We start from the raw sequence: 18,671 nt of genomic DNA on the forward strand, positions 1-18,671 counted from the left end.
ATCTGTCAATACAAAGAGCCTCACAGGGCCTTGGAAAAGGAAGTCGCTCTGGGGGAGGCTGTCGAGTGACAAAATGGATTTTTATTAACCTCCTGGTCCAACATCTCTTTTCCTATTTTATTTTGCCTCATTCACTTGGCAACATAATAATGCTATAAAAACACCCAAACAGGAAGCTGATGACAATTAGAAACCACACAGTTGCCCCGTTACTGAACAGCAGTAAAGAGTTTGAATCATAGCTGATCTTTCGAATTCTAAGCATAGGTGTGTCGCCAACACATGTATTTTCACACCCGGGCCCTGCCTGCTTTGGGTCTTCTTTAGAAGATATTTCTTGCCAGGAATAAAACAGCCCGTTTGCCGAAGTGTTAATTCTCACCAAGTTTTCATATTTGGGTCATAAACATCTTTCCTGACACTGGTAAAATGGCCAAGGTGTTTATGAGCTGCAAGAAATGTTTATGCCAAATGCATAAAAGCAGAAATGGAACCGTTCACAACCATCCTGGAATGAGCTGCCCTGGTGTGGGGGAAGGGTGGGTCCCCAGAATGATTTTGCTGGGAGCTGTTAAGGTGGAGGTCTCACTAAAATGTTTAGTAAATGGTAATAGTAATTCAGGTCTGAGCAGGTGTGGGAGCGGCACACACAGCCAGGATGACTGGAAGGTGTACCCGGGGGCCTGCCGGCTCTAAGGGGAAGCAGTTCCTCTCCTCCGTGCCAGGGAAGGGATGGACCCAGCTTGGGAAGTGCCAAGGCTCAGGTTCTGAAATTCTGACAGGTGGGGCCCATCGTGTTTTCCAAAGAGACTTAGAGCCTGGGCATAAGCTGGGTTACTACTTCCAAGGGAAATCCACAACCACCATGCAGATGTTTTAACCTAAAAACATTCACACTGCAGCAGATCTGAGTTTGTTCTGACATGGAAAGATGTCCACGATTTTTTTAAAATGCAAATTAAAAAAATATATATAGCTCAGAAGATCCTTTTTGTTTTTGTTTAAAGAAAAAAAAAAACCCCAATAAACAGCATATACACTGAGAATAACCTGGGGAAAATATCTCAAACATCACAGTAGGTTTGAATATTCTGCACTTCATGTTTCTGTATTGATTGCATTTTTTAAAAGGGCAAGTAGAGATAAAATGTCATAGATCTACACCTAGAGACAAATTAAAAAACAAAAACAAGTGCATGTAAAAAGCGGTGACATCTGAGTAAGGTCTGTCATCTTCTGAATTGATTGTGCCAATCAACTTGGCACGATCCTGGGTTTGATAATGTGCTGTAGTTATGAGGGTGCCACTGCGGGGAGCTGAGGGGTAGGTACCAGTGACGCTTCTGGACTATGTTTACACTTCTTGTGATCTATAATTACTTCAAAATAGAAAGCTGAAAAAGGACAGCTATTAATCTGTAAACGAAAAAAAATAAAGATAAAAGAGATTCATAAAAAGTGCTCATGGCACATCGCTGAAATTTATAGATACAGATGGCAGAGCAGAATGTATACACAAAATATATCCATCAAAATGGCACACATATGCTCAGAGAAATATATAGTTGGAGGCTGCCGAAATGCTAATAGTGGCTATCGTTAGATGGAAGCTTTTCATTTGGGGGGGGGTACTTTTTGGTACTAAATTTCTTTTTTTTTTTTTTTGGCCATGCCGCACGGCTCGCAGGATCTCTGCTCCCCGACCAGGGATTGAACCCAGGCCATGGCAGTGAAAGCCTAGAATCCTAACCACTAGGCCAGCAGGGAGCTCCCTGTACTTAATTTTTAAAAAAATTGTGACTATACATCACTTTTAACAGTGTTTGTCATTTCTTTCTCTTTTTGTTTGTCATATACTTTTCTGAGGTCTATTTTTCCCCAACCTCAGACATACACACATATATACACATACATACATATATATGTATGTACACACATTTAATTTTTGCCCTAGGTAAGTTCTCCACTCATTGCTTACTATTTTGGGTAAATCATCATGAGCCTTTCCATCTGTGAAAATGGAAGTAATACTATTATCTCACAGTTTGGGACCAGCTGACAGTACTATAAGGGGAAAGTTCGGCCTGATATGTCACATTTGATCTCTAAGGAGAAGGGAATTAAAATGTGCTGTGGGCCTCCTATGTGCCAGACACAGTACATACTCTCTCTTATTTATTCTTCAACACAAGCAGATACTTTTTGGATTGCCTTTTAGCAGGTGAGGACACTGAGGCATTGAGAGGATAACGGAGCTCACACAGCTGGGAAGTGGGGGAGGTGGAATCTGAACCCAGAGAGTGTAGTTTCGGTACACTCAACCACTATTTATACTACCACAGGACGGAAACTTAGGACGTCAGCATCGTCACAATGACTAATAAATATCCATGTACTTCTGCGTTTGGATTCTTAATCAATAATATAACCAATACATAATAAAGGGCTTAGCATCACAGATGGAGAACATAATGAATGACTTAGCACCAGCCAACTGAATTACTTTTTTTTTTTTTTGCGGTACGCGGGCCTCTCACTGTTTTGGCCTCTCCCGTTGCAGAGCACAGGCTCCGGACGCGCAGGCCCAGCGGCCATAGCTCACGGGCCCAGCCGCTCCGCGGCATGTGGGATCTTCCCGGACCGGGGCACGAACCCGTGTCCCCTGCATCGGCAGGCGGACTCTCAACCACTGCGCCACCAGGGAAGCCCTGAATTACTATTGTAATCAGAATTTTCTATAAGAAAAGCTGCCGGATCAAGAAGACAACCATACCCCGCAGTGGGCTGTGTGCACGGGGCGGAGGGAGGATCGGGGTGGAAGGATGGGCCTGAATCTGTCAGGTCCTCGGCTGGAAACAGAGCTCCAGGCAAGACAGGTGGGGAAGAGCAGAAGCCTCAGCGGATCCTTTGGGAAGAAAGAAGAGCAGCATGTGGGGAGGATGTTTACAGGCTTTGGTAGAGCAGAAGGCTCCAAAGAAATGATAGGGGGCTTCCCTGGTGGTGCAGTGGTTGGGAATCTGCCTGCCGATGCAGGGGACGTGGGTTCGTGCCCCGGTCCGGGAGGATCCCACATGCCGCGGAGCGGCTGGGCCCGTGAGCCATGGCCGCTGGGCCTACGCGTCCGGAGCCTGTGCTCCGCAACGGGAGAGGCCACAACAGTGAGAGGCCCGCGTATTGCAAAAAAAAAAAAAAAAAAAAAAAGGAAATGATAGGGACTGTGGTAGGCTGAATAATACCACGCCCCAAAGATGTCCACATCTTAATCCCTGAGACCTGTGGGTATATTACCTTACATGGCAAAAGGGACTTTGCAGAGATGCTTAAATTAAGAATCTTTAGAAAATCAAAGATGATCCTGGATTATCCAGGTGGACTGATTACGATCACAAGGGTCCTTATAAGAGGGAGGCAGCGAGTCAAAGGAGGAGGTGAGAGAGGTAACAACAGACGCAAGAGGTTGGGTGATGTGAGGAAGGCTCCAGGAGCCCAGGGATGCAGGCGCCTCAGAAACTAGATGAGGCAAAAGGAAAACTGTTTCCTACTAGAACCCCTAGAAGGAACTGAAATGTAGCAGGACCCTACGGTCCTTACCCCCTGTGTCTTTCATCTGTGGAAAAACTTTAGCCAAAGAATAAGTTTAATCAAAGAAGTAAGAAAATGCAGAAGCAAAGAAAAGCAGTCCAACAAGACTAAATAATAATAGTTGAGTCATTAAGCAGAGTCAAGGACCTTTAGTTCCTTCTCAAGGGCTAGAGATCATATTCTGAGCCATATCCTGTGAGCTGTCTTATAGATACTGAAACCCCCTGCCAGGTGGAAGAAGTTAACTACACGATGACCAGACTGTAGCCATGACATAAGTTGCCGCAATTCTGAGAATTGGCCTCAAAGAAATGGGAACAAACCAACCATGGAACTGAAGGTTAACTGTACCTAAAACAATCAAGATGATGCTGGTCAGACCACTGATGACCAATTTCAAGATGACTGTCGGAGCTGACTGTGCTGTTTCTGCATGTAGCCCCCTCCCTCCATCTATAAAAGCTCTTGCCCCCTGATTGTGTGTGTGTGTGTGAGTCAGCCTTTGGACAGGCATCCGTCCTCCCCGCCCCTGCCCCTGGTTGCTAACATCCAAAATAAAGCAAACTTTCCACCAACCTTTCCAGCCAACTTTATTGGCTTTAGAGAGGCAAGCAGCCAGACCCCACTTTCCATTACAGAACCAGCCCTTCTACATTTTGACAGTCCAGTGAGACTAATTTTGGGCTTCTGGTCTCTAGAACCATAAGAAAGTAGACTTCTGTTGTTTCAACCCACTAAGTTTGTGATAATTTGTTATAGCAACAGTAGGAAACTAATACAGGGAATATGAGTGCTACTGGCTTTAAATGGATCCCTTTTTAATTGTTTTTAGATTAAAAAAAAAGAATTCTTTGTAAGTTAATTTTTGTTGCCTCATTGTGCTTTTTTAAATGCGTCTTTGTGCATTGACTGGGCTGAATGGAGCCCTTGGTTTTATTTGGATTATGCAATTGTTAATTAATGTTAGCTACAACAACTCAAGAGCTGAATCCACTTCACAGAATGGAAAACTATGGCACAGGCAGATCCATGCTTCTCTAAAGGACCAGAGTCTGAAGCTGTGTTCACATTGCGAAATTTCACCCTCTCCGCCATGTTAATGGATGCAGAGTCCAATGTATAAAGTCTGCAAGGATGCAAGGGCAAAAATCAGGAATTTTTGCAGGTAGGAGAGGGCAAAAGTAAATTATAAAAGGAGAGTTCTTTTCTTTAAAAAAAAAAAAAAAGAACTTTACTTAAAAAATACATACTCTTGTAGACACATTTTAAAATACAGATAAACAAAAGGAAGAAAAAGAAATTTACTTGTGAGAATATAAAACAGATAACTTCTGTTGGTATAAATGACGTCAGTGTATTTTCTATGCCTAAATATACTTACATATGTTCACCAAAAAGTGATCATACGGCACAAACCATTTTGTGACTGCTTCATGTACTAAGTCATCATGAACGTCTTTCCAGGTCAATAAATAAATTTCCTTAAAAGTGGTTTCCAAAGAATGTTAAAAGGTATTGAAAGAAGTTCTAGGATGAGCTTATCTTCTAAACCTGGGTTAGAGGAAGTTGGGGAACTTTGCTGCAGGATTTCTCAGATACTTTGTATCTGAGACACAATGTACAGGTCTACAATAGGATGTTTTTCCAACCTATCTTACCATGGGACTGTCCCTCCCCCCATTTTTTTAAATTGAGGAGAAATGTACATAACATAAAATTAACCATTTTAAAGTGAACACTCCAGAGGTATTTAGCGCATTCACAATGTTGTACAACCACCACCTCTCTCTAGTTCCAGGACATTTTCATTACTCCAAAATAAAACCCTGGACTCATTAAACAGCTGAGTCTTCCTTATCCTGGCATCATGAGCTCCCGGCTCTTTCTGGTATTTGTCGAATGAATAAATAAAGATAGTGTTTAAGGCTATAATAACAACTCTTAAGACTTTGATCTGTAGGGCTACGTATTTACAAGAACACAAAAGTCCACGATATAAATCCACACTCAGTGATAATCCAAGAGGGTCATCTCTCAAGTCCTAGAGAAATAAAGAATATGCTAAGATGTGGCTTGTTATCACTATAGCTCAACCAAACAATATATTTACCCAAATTTTTTAAGCATAAGAAGAACATTTTCAAAGTATTCTGGCATATTAGAGACATTTGAAAGAGGGCTACTAACGTACTAAAATCATCCTCATCTCCTAAAGGGCCAGAAAATAGTTACCTCGCATCTGTCTTTCAAAAAGGTTACTTTAGGAACAAACAAAAAAACCCTGATATACCTTTATCTATCTATACAGGGGGAAGGGAGAAAGAGTAGGTAATGACTCTAGGGAGAGAAGGTTTAATCTTCTCTGCAGGAAGTCAAGAGATGAAATTCTCCAGGTGATACTCCACAACCAGTGGTGTAAATCTAACATTTGGAATTTGGAATAAGAATGAGAAAAACTCCAACCAGGAAGAGTTAGAAGTGGTTTCCTCTGAGGAATGGGACTGGGGGCAGGGTGGGGCGGTGTGGCCTTTCATTAGACCTTCTGCAGTTGATTAATTTTTAACCACCAGCAAGGAATTCTTCCATTCAAAAAAAAATTTTTTTTTTTTTTTAAAGAAATAGGTACTTCTGGACGGTAACAGTGATAACAGGTAAACCTGTGTTAGAAAATACAGGAGATCTGGCCACATTTCACTCCAAAGTGAAGATAAGAGAGCATAAAATATCTCCAGAATGACATACAAGAGAAGAGAAGGCTGGTTTCTTCCAGGGAGGGGAACAGAAAAGCAAGAAGGTCTTTCACTGTACATCTTTTTATACTTTAAAAATTTTGAAAGATGCCAATGTATTACTTGTAAAAAATAAATATTTTGGGGAGGAGAAAAGACATAAGGCAAGAGTTTTAATTTATTTTCGGTGATTCATTTTTATTGTTATAAATGTATTAAAGTGGATAAAACTTACTATAATGAATCTGAAAAGTGAATTATTCAGAGCAAATGTGGCCAAATGTCAACCATGAGTCAATCTAGGTGAAGATACACAGCTCATTTTACTATTCATGCAATTAAAAAAAATTTTTTTAATGAAAGTTTGAGGAAAAATATTATGAAATTAAAATAAAGTGATAAAACACTTAAGAGGCTTAAAAAAAATTCTTGGTGCTTAGGTAACATCCTGGAACAATAAAATCAGAATCTCTGGGGGTAGGGCCCAGCCATTAGTATTCTTTTAAAAATTCCCCAATTGATTTCCATGTACAGCAAGGTTGAAACTACTGCTCTAGAGAATCTCAAAGAATCCTTTTCACTTTAACTTTCAATACTCTTTAGAGTAACTCCCTATGTCTGCAAAATAGCTTCAAGACACTTGGAGTGATTTCTAACTAATTTCTAAATAAATCATCTTTAAAGCTATGAGAAAAAAATAATAAAATTATATACTAGGAGCAGGGAAGTATTGTTTGTTATAAGGAAACAAACAGCTTTTTCTCTGAGAAGCCATATGATGTTGACACATATCTGGGTTGAAGAACACCAAAGGTACCCTGTGTTTTTATAATTTTATTTGAACTGTTGAGTTTAATACAGTTCCCTTCTCAACATGTTCCACACTCAGTGACTTCAAAGAGAGGGTAGGGTCAGTTCAGCTCAAAAGAGGGGAAGAGAAAGTTCTAGATTTTTCAGTATCATGGGGAAGCTGGAATGTTAGGTCAGTTTTTGCTGCAAATAACGGAAAACCCAACTCAGCAGGGCTTGGACAATAAGATCATTGATTAACTATCTATCGAGGAGTTTGGTATTAGGATGTCCCTAGTGGTGGTGATTTAGTTAGTTAATTTGGGAGTCAGGTTTTTTTCTTTCTTCTTCTTTCCATGCTCCCATCCTCGGCTTGTTTTCTTGGGCTGCCTTCCTTCATGGACCCAAGATGGCTGTAGAGTTCTAGAAGTCACAGGGAGACAGTGATAACCAGGGGCAAAAAAAAAAAAGTCCCTGCCTTTCATCCCTCTTCAAGGGTGAAGCCCTCTCAGCAGATTTCTGTCATCTTTTTGGTCAAAGTGGTGTCACATACCTATTCCTAAACTAATGACTTGGTGAGACAAATGAGAGACCACCAGAGCTCACAGCCACAGAAACGCTGTGTGTGTACACAGACACACGTGCGCACACACACATACATATACGTGCATCTAAAATGAATATAAAAGACTTTTTTTTTTTTTTTGGCCACGCCAGGTGGCTTGTGGGATCTTAGCTCCCCAACCAGGGATCAAACCCAGCCCAGCAGTGAAAGAACTGATCTCTAAACACTGGACTGCCGGGGAATTCCCTAAAAGCCTTTCGATTCTGATGTATTCTGATATGGCAAATAGTCACCGTTTCCCTTTGCAATTTTAAGTTAATGAGTTAAAGTACACACATACATATGCTCCTGCTTCGCCATATTACTTTATAAGATAATCTCAAAAATCCTGTATAATAAGTCTGAGAACATGTGGGAATTTAGTATTTGATAAAGACTGCCTTTCAAATCGGTAGGGGGAAAGGTGAATTGCAGAATAAACAGTGGCTATCTAGAAAAAAATGTGAAGTTGGAACTGTACTTTGGATCATACCCAAGGATAAATTCAAAATGAATCAGAAATCTAAATATGTAAAAACAAAATCATAAAAGCACTAGAAGAAACTTATCAGGGAATTTTAACATAATCTTAGAGGGGGGAGGTCATTTTTACTAAGACACATTATTCAGAAACTCCTAACCAAAAATATTTACTTAGCAAAAACTACCATTAGCAAAGTCAAAAGGCAAGAAACTGCAACTCATAAAACAAAGTACTAATTTCCCTAAAATACAAAGAGTTCCTACAAATCAATCAGAAAAAAGACAAGAGTTCAACAGAAAAATTGACAAAGGATATATAGATAATTGTCCACAGAAAAGAAAATCTCAATGGCTTTTAGACATATGAGAAGTGGTCAATCTTTCTTATAATAAGAGGGATGTGGGGAATTCCCTGTTGGTCCAGTGGTTAGGACTCAGCACTTCCACTGCTGGGGCCCCGGATTCAATCCCTGGTCGGGGAACTAAGATCCTGCAAGATGCACTGCGCGGCCAAAAAAAAAAAAAAAAAGGCATGCAAAATAAACTATACTGAGATCATCAGATGACAAATGATCAGAAAGTTTTATAACACACCAGCTGGGCAAGAATATGGTGAAACAGCCATTCTCATGTCTATCAATCAAATTTACAAACGCTTTTGCCCTTTGAACTAGTAACTCTACAGACATACTTACACATATGCAAATACCGAATCCCTTACATGGAAAGTGTTCCTCAATGTAGCATTATCTGTAATAGCACAAGATTGGAAACAATGCAAATATCCCTCAATAGGAGATGGCTAAACAAATTATGGTCATTTGTACAAGAATAAAGAGACTATATGCTGATAAGAAATGAGCTTCAAGGTCTATTGTTTATATGTACAGAAATTGTAGTATATGCTACTATTTGTATATTAAAGAGAAGAAAAAATGCATACACCTATCAGATCATATATGCATCAACTCTCTCTGGAAACACAAACAAAAGATTGGGAGAATTGGTGCTTCTGTGGGTACCTGTCGGGTGGGAGAATCCATTCCCTTCTGCTTCTTGTGTACCTCTTGATTTGGCAACGTGTGAATTTTTAATCTATTCGAAACAATTAATCTATACACAGCCCGACACAAATCTGTACTTGGTATTCTTAATTTGTATATACAGCAATATATAATGTATCATCAAACTGTAATCAATAATGATGGCTACAGGTTATCACCATGTGCCAGGTGGTCTGTACAGGTCATCGAACTGTCACCACATCAGTAACGGCATCAAGGGCGGCTTAGAGGGACTTCACCACATGCTCCCCCATTTCAGTCGGCCTTTCCCACTTTACCCTCCCACAAACCACTCCAAATACAATGAAGTATAGAGAGTTTATTATGGAAACACAGTTTCAAAACAAATTCACTAATACCCACTTATCCTCTCCGCAGCAAGACTGCAGCCCCGAGCCCCCTCCACGTAAAGATCAGGAGTGGCTACTGGCCCTCTGACCATTATCCCTCTTGAATGGATGAAGAATTGGGGCTCAGATAGGTTGCAGGGCATGGCCAACATCATACAGCTCGTGGCAGTGGGGGGTCTAACCTGGGTATGTGTGACCTCAAAGGCCAGGATTTCTCAAAGATTTCATTGAAATCTATCATTGAAAATCATCTTATTTTCTTTAAGAAAACAGAACTCTGATTTTATAAAGAGAATCAAAGGAAAGCTGAAGTCAATAAACAGAAAATCGTTCTCGGTCCAGCTTCTTGGGAACTCAATCATTCCCCTTGTAGGAAGCATACCTTGAGGACAGTAGCAAGAGAACAGTTTCAACATGAAAATTTACATTGTGAGTCCAAAGGACTCACAACAGTCCTTTGGGAAAACTAATTAAGCCTGTGAATAATTTTTTTTTTTCCAAAACAGACTGAATTTTATTATCCAGCACTAACTTGAATGTAAAAAGAATGTCCTACCATACACTAACCCACAATTTTGTCAGGAACGTCAACCAACCCCCAAAACAAAAGAACAAACACTTTATTCTTAAGGACATCCTCAGAATTAATGCAGAGCTGTCATTACAACCTGCATTTGGTTAGAAGTAACATAAAATCAGCTTATTTTTTATAGCATTAATATTAATTTTTAAGAAAAAGCACCAATCATTTTCCCCCTTATATTATTATAGAATGTTAGTCACCATTCAAAGTGGGTTAATTTGAACAATTATTCTCCAGAAGAGAGTCAAGGCATCTATCTGGCAGCATTTTTTTCCCGTTTTGTTTTGTTTTCAACAGAAATATAAAACCTTAGAATAAAACCACAACTTCTGATGCCTTGCTCTTTTTGATATAAAAGTTGATAAAGCCAAAAACTGTGCCTGAGCCCATTAGAGAACTGCCCCGTTTACAATTGTGCGGCTTCTTACAGCACTTTCCAGCTTTAACTCGCAGGGGTTTTCGTCTCATTGTGTATGTTTTATTTTGAAGGGACAGAAGTAATAGCCGACATCTCAACAAAGCCAATTCCTCGTACTGTCTCTCAATTTTGCCTTCCCGTGACCTAATAAACATAACCAAACACAACACAGTGATGGTTAAAAGCCAGTGCAAAGGGAGAATGGGCAACTAAGGGCTTCTTACTTGCACAGACTTTATCTTTGCAAAGACGTGATATTAAATCCCATTTATCCCTGTCAAATATTGACATCCAGCTGTGGACTCAAAATAATCTTTTTTTCACCCTCACTGTCTATACTCCCCTACCCAACTTTGCATTAAGAAAGCAATTGACAAACTAATGTATGGAAAGCAAATCTTTTGTGCTCCCCATAATGACCAATTTTTCCTCTGGGCTCTCACCAAAGCTGTTCAAACAAGAGCTCCATTGTCCCTTTCAGAGGAAAATAATAGAAAACTTAAATGAAATCTGGAGGTCACTGGACTGCTTAGGAAACAGGGAGGTAGATGTTGCAGCTTATAAACCCGGAGCCTGTTACTATGTGACATGTCATCCATACTCATATTTCCAGAGGAAAAGGTGAGGATTTCTGATATCCAAGGAAGTTGTGGAATAGTGGTTTCCTCATTTCAGGCTTCTGACTCTGTGCCATACCAGAGAACCCACCAGATATACTTTACCCAAAACAAAGATTAAAGTAAGTAATAATAATGATCATCAACACAACAGTGAGCATCGTGGCAGCTACCATTTACTGAATGCCCCACTATGACCCTGTAAGGTGGTCATGACTATTACGCCCATTCTATAGATAAACAAACTGAGGCTCAGAGAGGGAAAGTAGCTTCTTCACGAAGTGTTAAAGCTGGTTTTCCAATCTGGATTATTTTGGAAACTTTTTTCTTTTAAAAAATATTTTTATTTATTTATTTATTTAGGCTGTGCCGGGTCTTCGCTGCAGCATGTGGGATCTTTTAGTTGTGGCATGCGGACTTCTTAGTTGCGGTATGTGGACTCTTAGTTGCAGGATGCATGTGGGATCTAGTTCACCGACCAGGGATGGAACCTGGCCCCCCTGCATTGGGAGTCTTACCCACTGGACCACCAGGGAAGTCCCAGAAGCTCTTTTCTTAAACAGAGCACTCTTTGGCTTCTCATCTTTCATAGATTCTTTTCATTAGAAATGTTAAAAAAAATTTACCATGTTTTTAATTACATAATAAATATTACTGCAGATTATAAACTGGTACATACTGAATTTTTCACAACAGTGAGACTAGCTGCTGGCTTAATTGCTAGAAATGGAATAGCTCGATCAAAGTCAAAGATACATGATTAGGGACTTCATGGCTCCCAGTGCAGGGGGGCTGGGTTCGATCCCTGCTCAGGGAACTAGATCCTGCATGCCACAACTAAAAGATCCCACACGCTGCAAAGAAGATCCTGTGTGCCACAACTAAGACCTGGTGCAGCCAATTAAATAAATAAATATATTTTTAAAAATCCCCCAAAACAAAGATACATGATTAATGTTGGCAAACATTGCCAAATTGCTTGTCTGTCAATAGGAGAATGATCAAGGAAATTATGGTACCTTCATCAAAAGGAAAGGGGAAGCATTTAATACACTGACACGGATACACAGGAAATGTGTATGCAAGGATTGCTCTGGAAGGATACACAGGAAAATGATAAACCAATTAGCTTCAGGGAGGGGAAGTGGGTGTGTGGGGAATGGAGAAAGAAAAATTAATTTTTTTATTGTCTACCCTTTTGTACTTTTTGAATTTGTAGTATATCAACGTATAACCTATTCAAGTAAAAAATTCACCCTACAGGTTTACAAAGTATAAGAACTTGACTCCAGCCTGATTACTTTACAGATGGGAAAACTGAGACCCAGCAGAGCTAGCAGTTGACACAGAGCTGGCACAGTGCCCTGGCAGGCACCCTCACTCCCAGCCCCTCTTCTCTGAGCTGCCCCACACTGCCCCAGAGACTTGAGGGCAGACAGTGTGGGAGTGAATATTGGGAAGAAACGCATCCCCAGGGCTGCGGGCATCCTTTCTGGACAGCTGGCTACAGAGGCAGGGACAGTTCAGACACTACTAGTTATCACGTGGTGGGGAAACGGGAACCAGAACTGAACGGCCATGACACTTCTGTTGAGTGCTATCTGTGCCATACGTACCTCCCGTAATCCCGAGCTCGGCCCCTAGAATCAAACACTGTGGCCATCTCCTTAGGCTTGGCACCACTGACTCGGACCTAGACTACTAACTCCAGTGGTCCCCAAACCCCTTCCATTCTTGACACACCCTCCTCCAACTCCTCCTCCCTACTCTTTCTCAAACATCATGTCACTCTCCTGCTTAAACCCTCCACTGGCTGCTTGTGGCAGAGTCCTGGGTGATGGACCACAAGGCTCTGAGCCTGACCGCAGAGAGACACTAGCGGAGGGAGATGGGGCTTGAGGACGAAAAGGTGGTAAACCAACCAAAAAGGACCCGCTCCCTCTGCAGAGGCACAGGCTGCAGATGCCTCGGCGGACTGGGGACTGTCCCCAGGGAACCCTGGGGGCCGTGGGCTGAAGACGGCAGAGCCACGTTGCAAAGGAGCCTGGGTCCCTGAGTCGATCCCGGATGGAACACTTGGATTTAATGGAGGCAAACAGGCTCCCCAGAAAATCCACGAACCTGTAAGACCTTGCCAGTTGTGATTCATTTCTCCTGAGTTCTGACGATTGAAATCCCATCTGTTAGTCCATTTGGGGACACCCTTCTGTCCTCTGTCCTTGCCCAAACATTGACCAAACACAAGAGAGAAAGTCTTAGAGGAGGGAGATCCCTTGGACCTTTGTAGTCAGGACCGGGCTTCCCTGAGGCAGAGGGAAACTTGGGATCATGAGATCTCACCCAGGGGCCTGGGCTCACCACTCTGAAGAGAAGGGAGTAGCACGTGGCACTGCTTGACCCTCTAGCTTTGCTCTACAGCCACTTCCAGCTCCAGGCTGCATCAGCCCTTTCCATTCCCAGAATGTCCTGTACAGGTGGTATCACACCTGTAGGACTATAGTCCTATAGTGCCGCACATTGATTTCCAAACGTAAAACGTCTTACAGCTTAAAAGCTACCTACCCGCTCAGAAATTAACCAGGCTGAACACAGTTCATGCAGGGTCCTAAACCAGCTCTCCAGCAGGGTATTCATGTGTGGTGTGAGGGGTCGGTACGAGAAGCAAGTGGGGGAACTTTTGGATAATACGAATTGCCCCTCCCTCCATATAACTCTCTCTCTCTAGGAAAAATGGGGCTACTTTCAAAATATGTTGGTCCAGGGCTACTTTCCTGGGAAAAAGCAAACTGCCTTCTCTCAATCTCCCTCTGTTTAATGGTAGTGATTGCAGTTAGGGAAGAGTTACGTAGTGGGTCTGTAACAGGGGAGGCAGACATTGTACATTTTCTCATTTACAAGCCTGGGAGGTTGTGACTGTCATTATCCCCATTTTACAGACAGGGGTACTGAGGCTTAGTGATGTGAACATGCGTGAAGTCATATATATAACTGGTAAGTAGGTGGGAGGGCTTAGATGTGAACCCAGGACTGACTGGTTGAAAAGTCTGGGATCTTGACATTGCATCTCGATGTCTTTTCTCCCGAGAAGTCCCCCAACCACAGCCATTAGTCCCCTGTTAGTTCTCTGACCACAGCCATCTGGAGTCCAAGAGCACTCTGAATGTTCATACAAGTCAGTGTGCCAACCATTGGCCGAGTAATTCTTGACTTAGAAACAAACAGTCGCATAAAACCCAAGGATGCTTTTGGCTCTGTGGTTAGTCATTCATTTAGCTGTTAAAAAATAATTCTCTTTATATATAAATGAAAAAACAAAATACAGACCAGTTTGAATAGTAGGGTACCATTTGTGGGAAAAGAAAAGAATTTTTTTTTTTGGCTGTGCTGCGCAGCTTATGGGATCTTAGTTCCGTGACCAGGGATTGAACCCAGGACCATGGCAGTGAAAGCGTGGAGTCCTAACTGCTGGACCACCAGGGAATTCCCACAAAATAATATTTTTATACTTCTTCTTATACTTACATAAACTTATATATGTGTATATACACACATATGTATTTCCTTGAATATGCTTAAAATATACCTAGGAAGATGCATATAAAAATGTTACCAGTGATTACTCCTGGGGAGGGAAACTTAGTTCTGGGAGGGAACCATTTTTTTAACCATTATCTAGTTTTGGACTTTTGAACTATGTGGATATATACCCATGAAAAGTTAAATGACAAGGATATAAAATAATGTTATACTTTTTAATGAATATTCTTTTAAAAAAATCAACCAGTGAAATGTTAGAACCAATTGTCCAGTCTTTGGGACAATTGGCAATAGTGAAATAGTGATTTTTTTTTAAATGAGAAAACCTTTACATGCCCATTGTAAATAATATGAAAAAATGTAAACACCTAACCTCTCTCTTCTTTTTCCTCACCCCTTCCATACCTTGGAGATAACTCATTAATGAGTCCATCCATCCGTCTGTCCACCACTCCAATCATCCCATCCACAAGTAGATCACATAGCACATGTAGCTTCACAATTTACCCTTCAATTAGCAGTACAGCAGATGCTCTTCCTGTTGGGATGGCTTCTCATTCATTTTGGTATTATTTTATTTTTTGCATGTATTATAATTTTTTAAAGAAACCGCCAATGGATATTGAGCTATTTCTCTTCTTTCTACTATTACAAATACTGCCACAATGTAGATCCCTATGTATATGTTGATAGGATTTAGACCACTGTCTTATCATTTTTGTGATAAAATTAATTTAGCAGATCTATGCCCTGGGCAAATTTTCTTTACCTCATTCTTTATTTACCAAACAAGAGGGCTAGTTATATATTTTTAAAACTCTAGCGATAGCCTCACTGACAAATTTAAGACTCAGCTAACTTTAAAAAAGATCTATGTGGTCTTCCCTGGTGGCGCAGTGGTTGAGAGTCCGCCTGCCGATGCAGGGGACATGGGTTCGTGCCCCGGTCCGGGAAGATCTATGTACAAAAATGACTTTAGTCAAGATCAATTTTGAGTCAGCTATAGAATTCGGCTTAAGAAGCCAAAAACAAAAGTGATATTACATGCCCTCAAAATTGATGTGAATATTACAGTTCTCTGAAGTCTACAGTTTCTCTTAATCTTAAGAGAAAGTAAGAGACTAACTTATTTCTAATTTGCTTTAGACTTAAGTTTATAGATGCATAACTTTCCCCAGCGACTAAAAGAAATATGTTTCGGACAACAGAGAAATGTGCAAAAAGAACAGGGGACGCGCACACAAAAATATATGTGTGAAGATATTTTTTGCATCATTTTTTGCAGTTGGGAAACACTGGAAGAAACGGAAATGGCCACCAAAAGGGAAGCGGTTATGGACATCACGGTACAGTCAACTCACAGACCACTAATGTATAAATGAAAAAGAATGAGGTCGACTTATGTGTGCCAATTTGGAATGACTGGCAAATCAAACTGCCGAGATCAAGGAAGCACATGTATGGTTGGGCAGCATTAATTTAAAAAAACACCACCACTAAATATAGTGTGTAGATCTGTGCCTTTATGAATGTATGTGTGTAGCTATGTGCATATGAATGTAAATTTCCACAAGGGACACAGAGAGATGCACACGGAGGGGGGAGGGAGTGATCTAACATGAGAAGCAGAGGAACAGTGGAAGGGATTTTCAGATTTACTTTATGAACTATTACAGCGCTGGGCTCTTTCACCTAAATGCACGCCTCGCGTGTTACTAAGCGTGTTTTGATTGCAGAGAAAGCACATGCCGGTCGATGACATTGGAATCAGATGCTTTCAATGTAAACATATTTCACTTTTCTAAAAACTAACCTGGTGATTTAAAATTCATCCTTAATCATAACAGCCAGCCAGCCCATTTGTGGCTCATTCATTTCCCCCAGAAAACAGTGAATAAACACAGCAGGATATAAATGCATACGGCTGGAGAAGATGAACTTTTACTAGTTCTGCCTTTTCAGAATTCTAAAGTGTGGACCTTACCAATTTCTTTGACCTGCCTTTTTTTCCCCCATTCCAATGCATGGCGGTGACAAGGCATTGAATTACCAGTTTGTCACTAACGCCATAGGCTTTATTATGCCTTTGAACAGAAGCTGGGCTTAAAAAGAAAAGTTTTTCTTAATAAGTAGCTGTTCATCCTTTGATATGCACATCTGGATCCCTCGTCTTATCTCGGGCATGCTAATGCTGCTTCCTGCAGACAATGATAAAAGAACAACTCAAAATAACAAAAAAGGAATAAAATATGCCAGATGCCTAAAAAATAAGGCAGACAATGCATATAAAAGCAACTGGGTTTTCAATTCCGGAGAATAAACTCTATCAACAATTGAAGTAATCATTTTAGCGGTCAACTGATGCAAGAATTTTTTTTTAAGGGATTAGGAAGAAAAAAATAAGCAAACATCAGTGGACAACCACCACCACTTTCTGTTAGAAATTAAGAGGGAAATAAAACGTTAAGTATGCTGTAAATCACTTTGGGCTTTAGTTCTGCTTCTGCCCTGCTACATTGTTTATTCTTCCTTTTTCCCCCCTTTTTCCTCATTTGGCTATGACTTAAACACTGTTACTTAAAAGCCAAACAGAAAGACTTTGATTCATAAAGTTTTTAGGAATTATAAAATATTTCAAACACACAGAGAAGTACCAAGAATAATATAAGGAGCATCTGTGTGCCCATCATCTGGGTTTAACTACTTTTTCATTTTTCCTTTATGTCCATTTTTCAGAAGAAATTTCCTTCATTCTAAGAAGTCCTTCCAAGTGTGGTATTTCTACATCTCATCTTTGTTCATTGAAGGAAGGTGCTCTTCTTATAAAAATATTATGATTTTCTCATTTTTGATAAGTCTCAAAGGAGCTTTCATCTTCTATTCAGTGTGTAAACGGGTCTGATGCTTTGAAAGTGGGATCAGCATTCAGGAAGAAAGAGTAGAATTGTTACATATCTAATATACATATTTGATTTATAGGTATTACTTATGGTTACTATCTAGATGAAATTTGTCCTTTACAACTTCTTTTCAAAAAAAAAGCAATGGTTAACCTGCTTTGTCAATTCGCACGTACAGCATCAGGAGTTCTATGGCTGATTGTGACTATGTATCTTAATAGACAGGCAAATCAAAACTGCTTCACAGAAATTTCCCCATAAAGCGGGAGCTGAGGATTGTGGGGAGAGCGAAAAGGCACTGGTCATGTCTCCCTCTGCAGCACAATGACAGATTGTGGTTTGGACCCTTTCTTCCCTTAACCAGATAACATTCGTGAATTGATTCGGCATTAGCATGCAGCAGGCATGGGAAAATGATAAACTCCTATTACCACTGTCATGGCAACTGAAAAAATGGCTGCTTTGGGGGAGCAAGGTCCACAGGAGAAGAAAAGCAAAGACCCCGTCTCTTTCTTCTGTTTGACATCTGTTGTTTAACGTACAAAATTGTATTATCATGACGCGAGCTAGTCGGCCAGGACGAAAGCCTGCCTAGGAATTGTTAAAGCCATGCTCCCGCCACTGCCCACTCCCCTCTCTTTACCATAAGAGTATATAATTTGACTCTGAACATTTTCACTGAGGGCTGTAAATTCCCTCCCTTTTCATCCCAGGTACAAAGTGTGAAGTGCCTCTCGGGAAGGTGCAGTGTAGGGGGAAGGGTCTTATGAGGGTGGGGTGGGGCGCAGATGACGGATTATACAGCGAAAAAGTTACCTTCTTAACTTTGTAACTGCTTTTCTGAATTGTTACCCATTCCTCTCTCCACCCCTCACGTCGCTTCCCTCAAAAATATTTTTGAGTTTTCTAAGATAGCGATTTGGGCAGAGCTTGTGACCATGGGTAGATGGGATGCAAGGAGGAACGGTAAACAGAGGTGCTGGACTAAAGGTTTAAAATGGTTATCGCGGGGGAA

This window comes from Delphinapterus leucas, chromosome 15, assembly GCF_059928025.1.
Source record: "Delphinapterus leucas isolate spDelLeu-1000000601 "Yukka" chromosome 15, BTC_Dleu_Yukka2, whole genome shotgun sequence".
Classification (NCBI taxonomy): domain Eukaryota; kingdom Metazoa; phylum Chordata; class Mammalia; order Artiodactyla; family Monodontidae; genus Delphinapterus; species Delphinapterus leucas.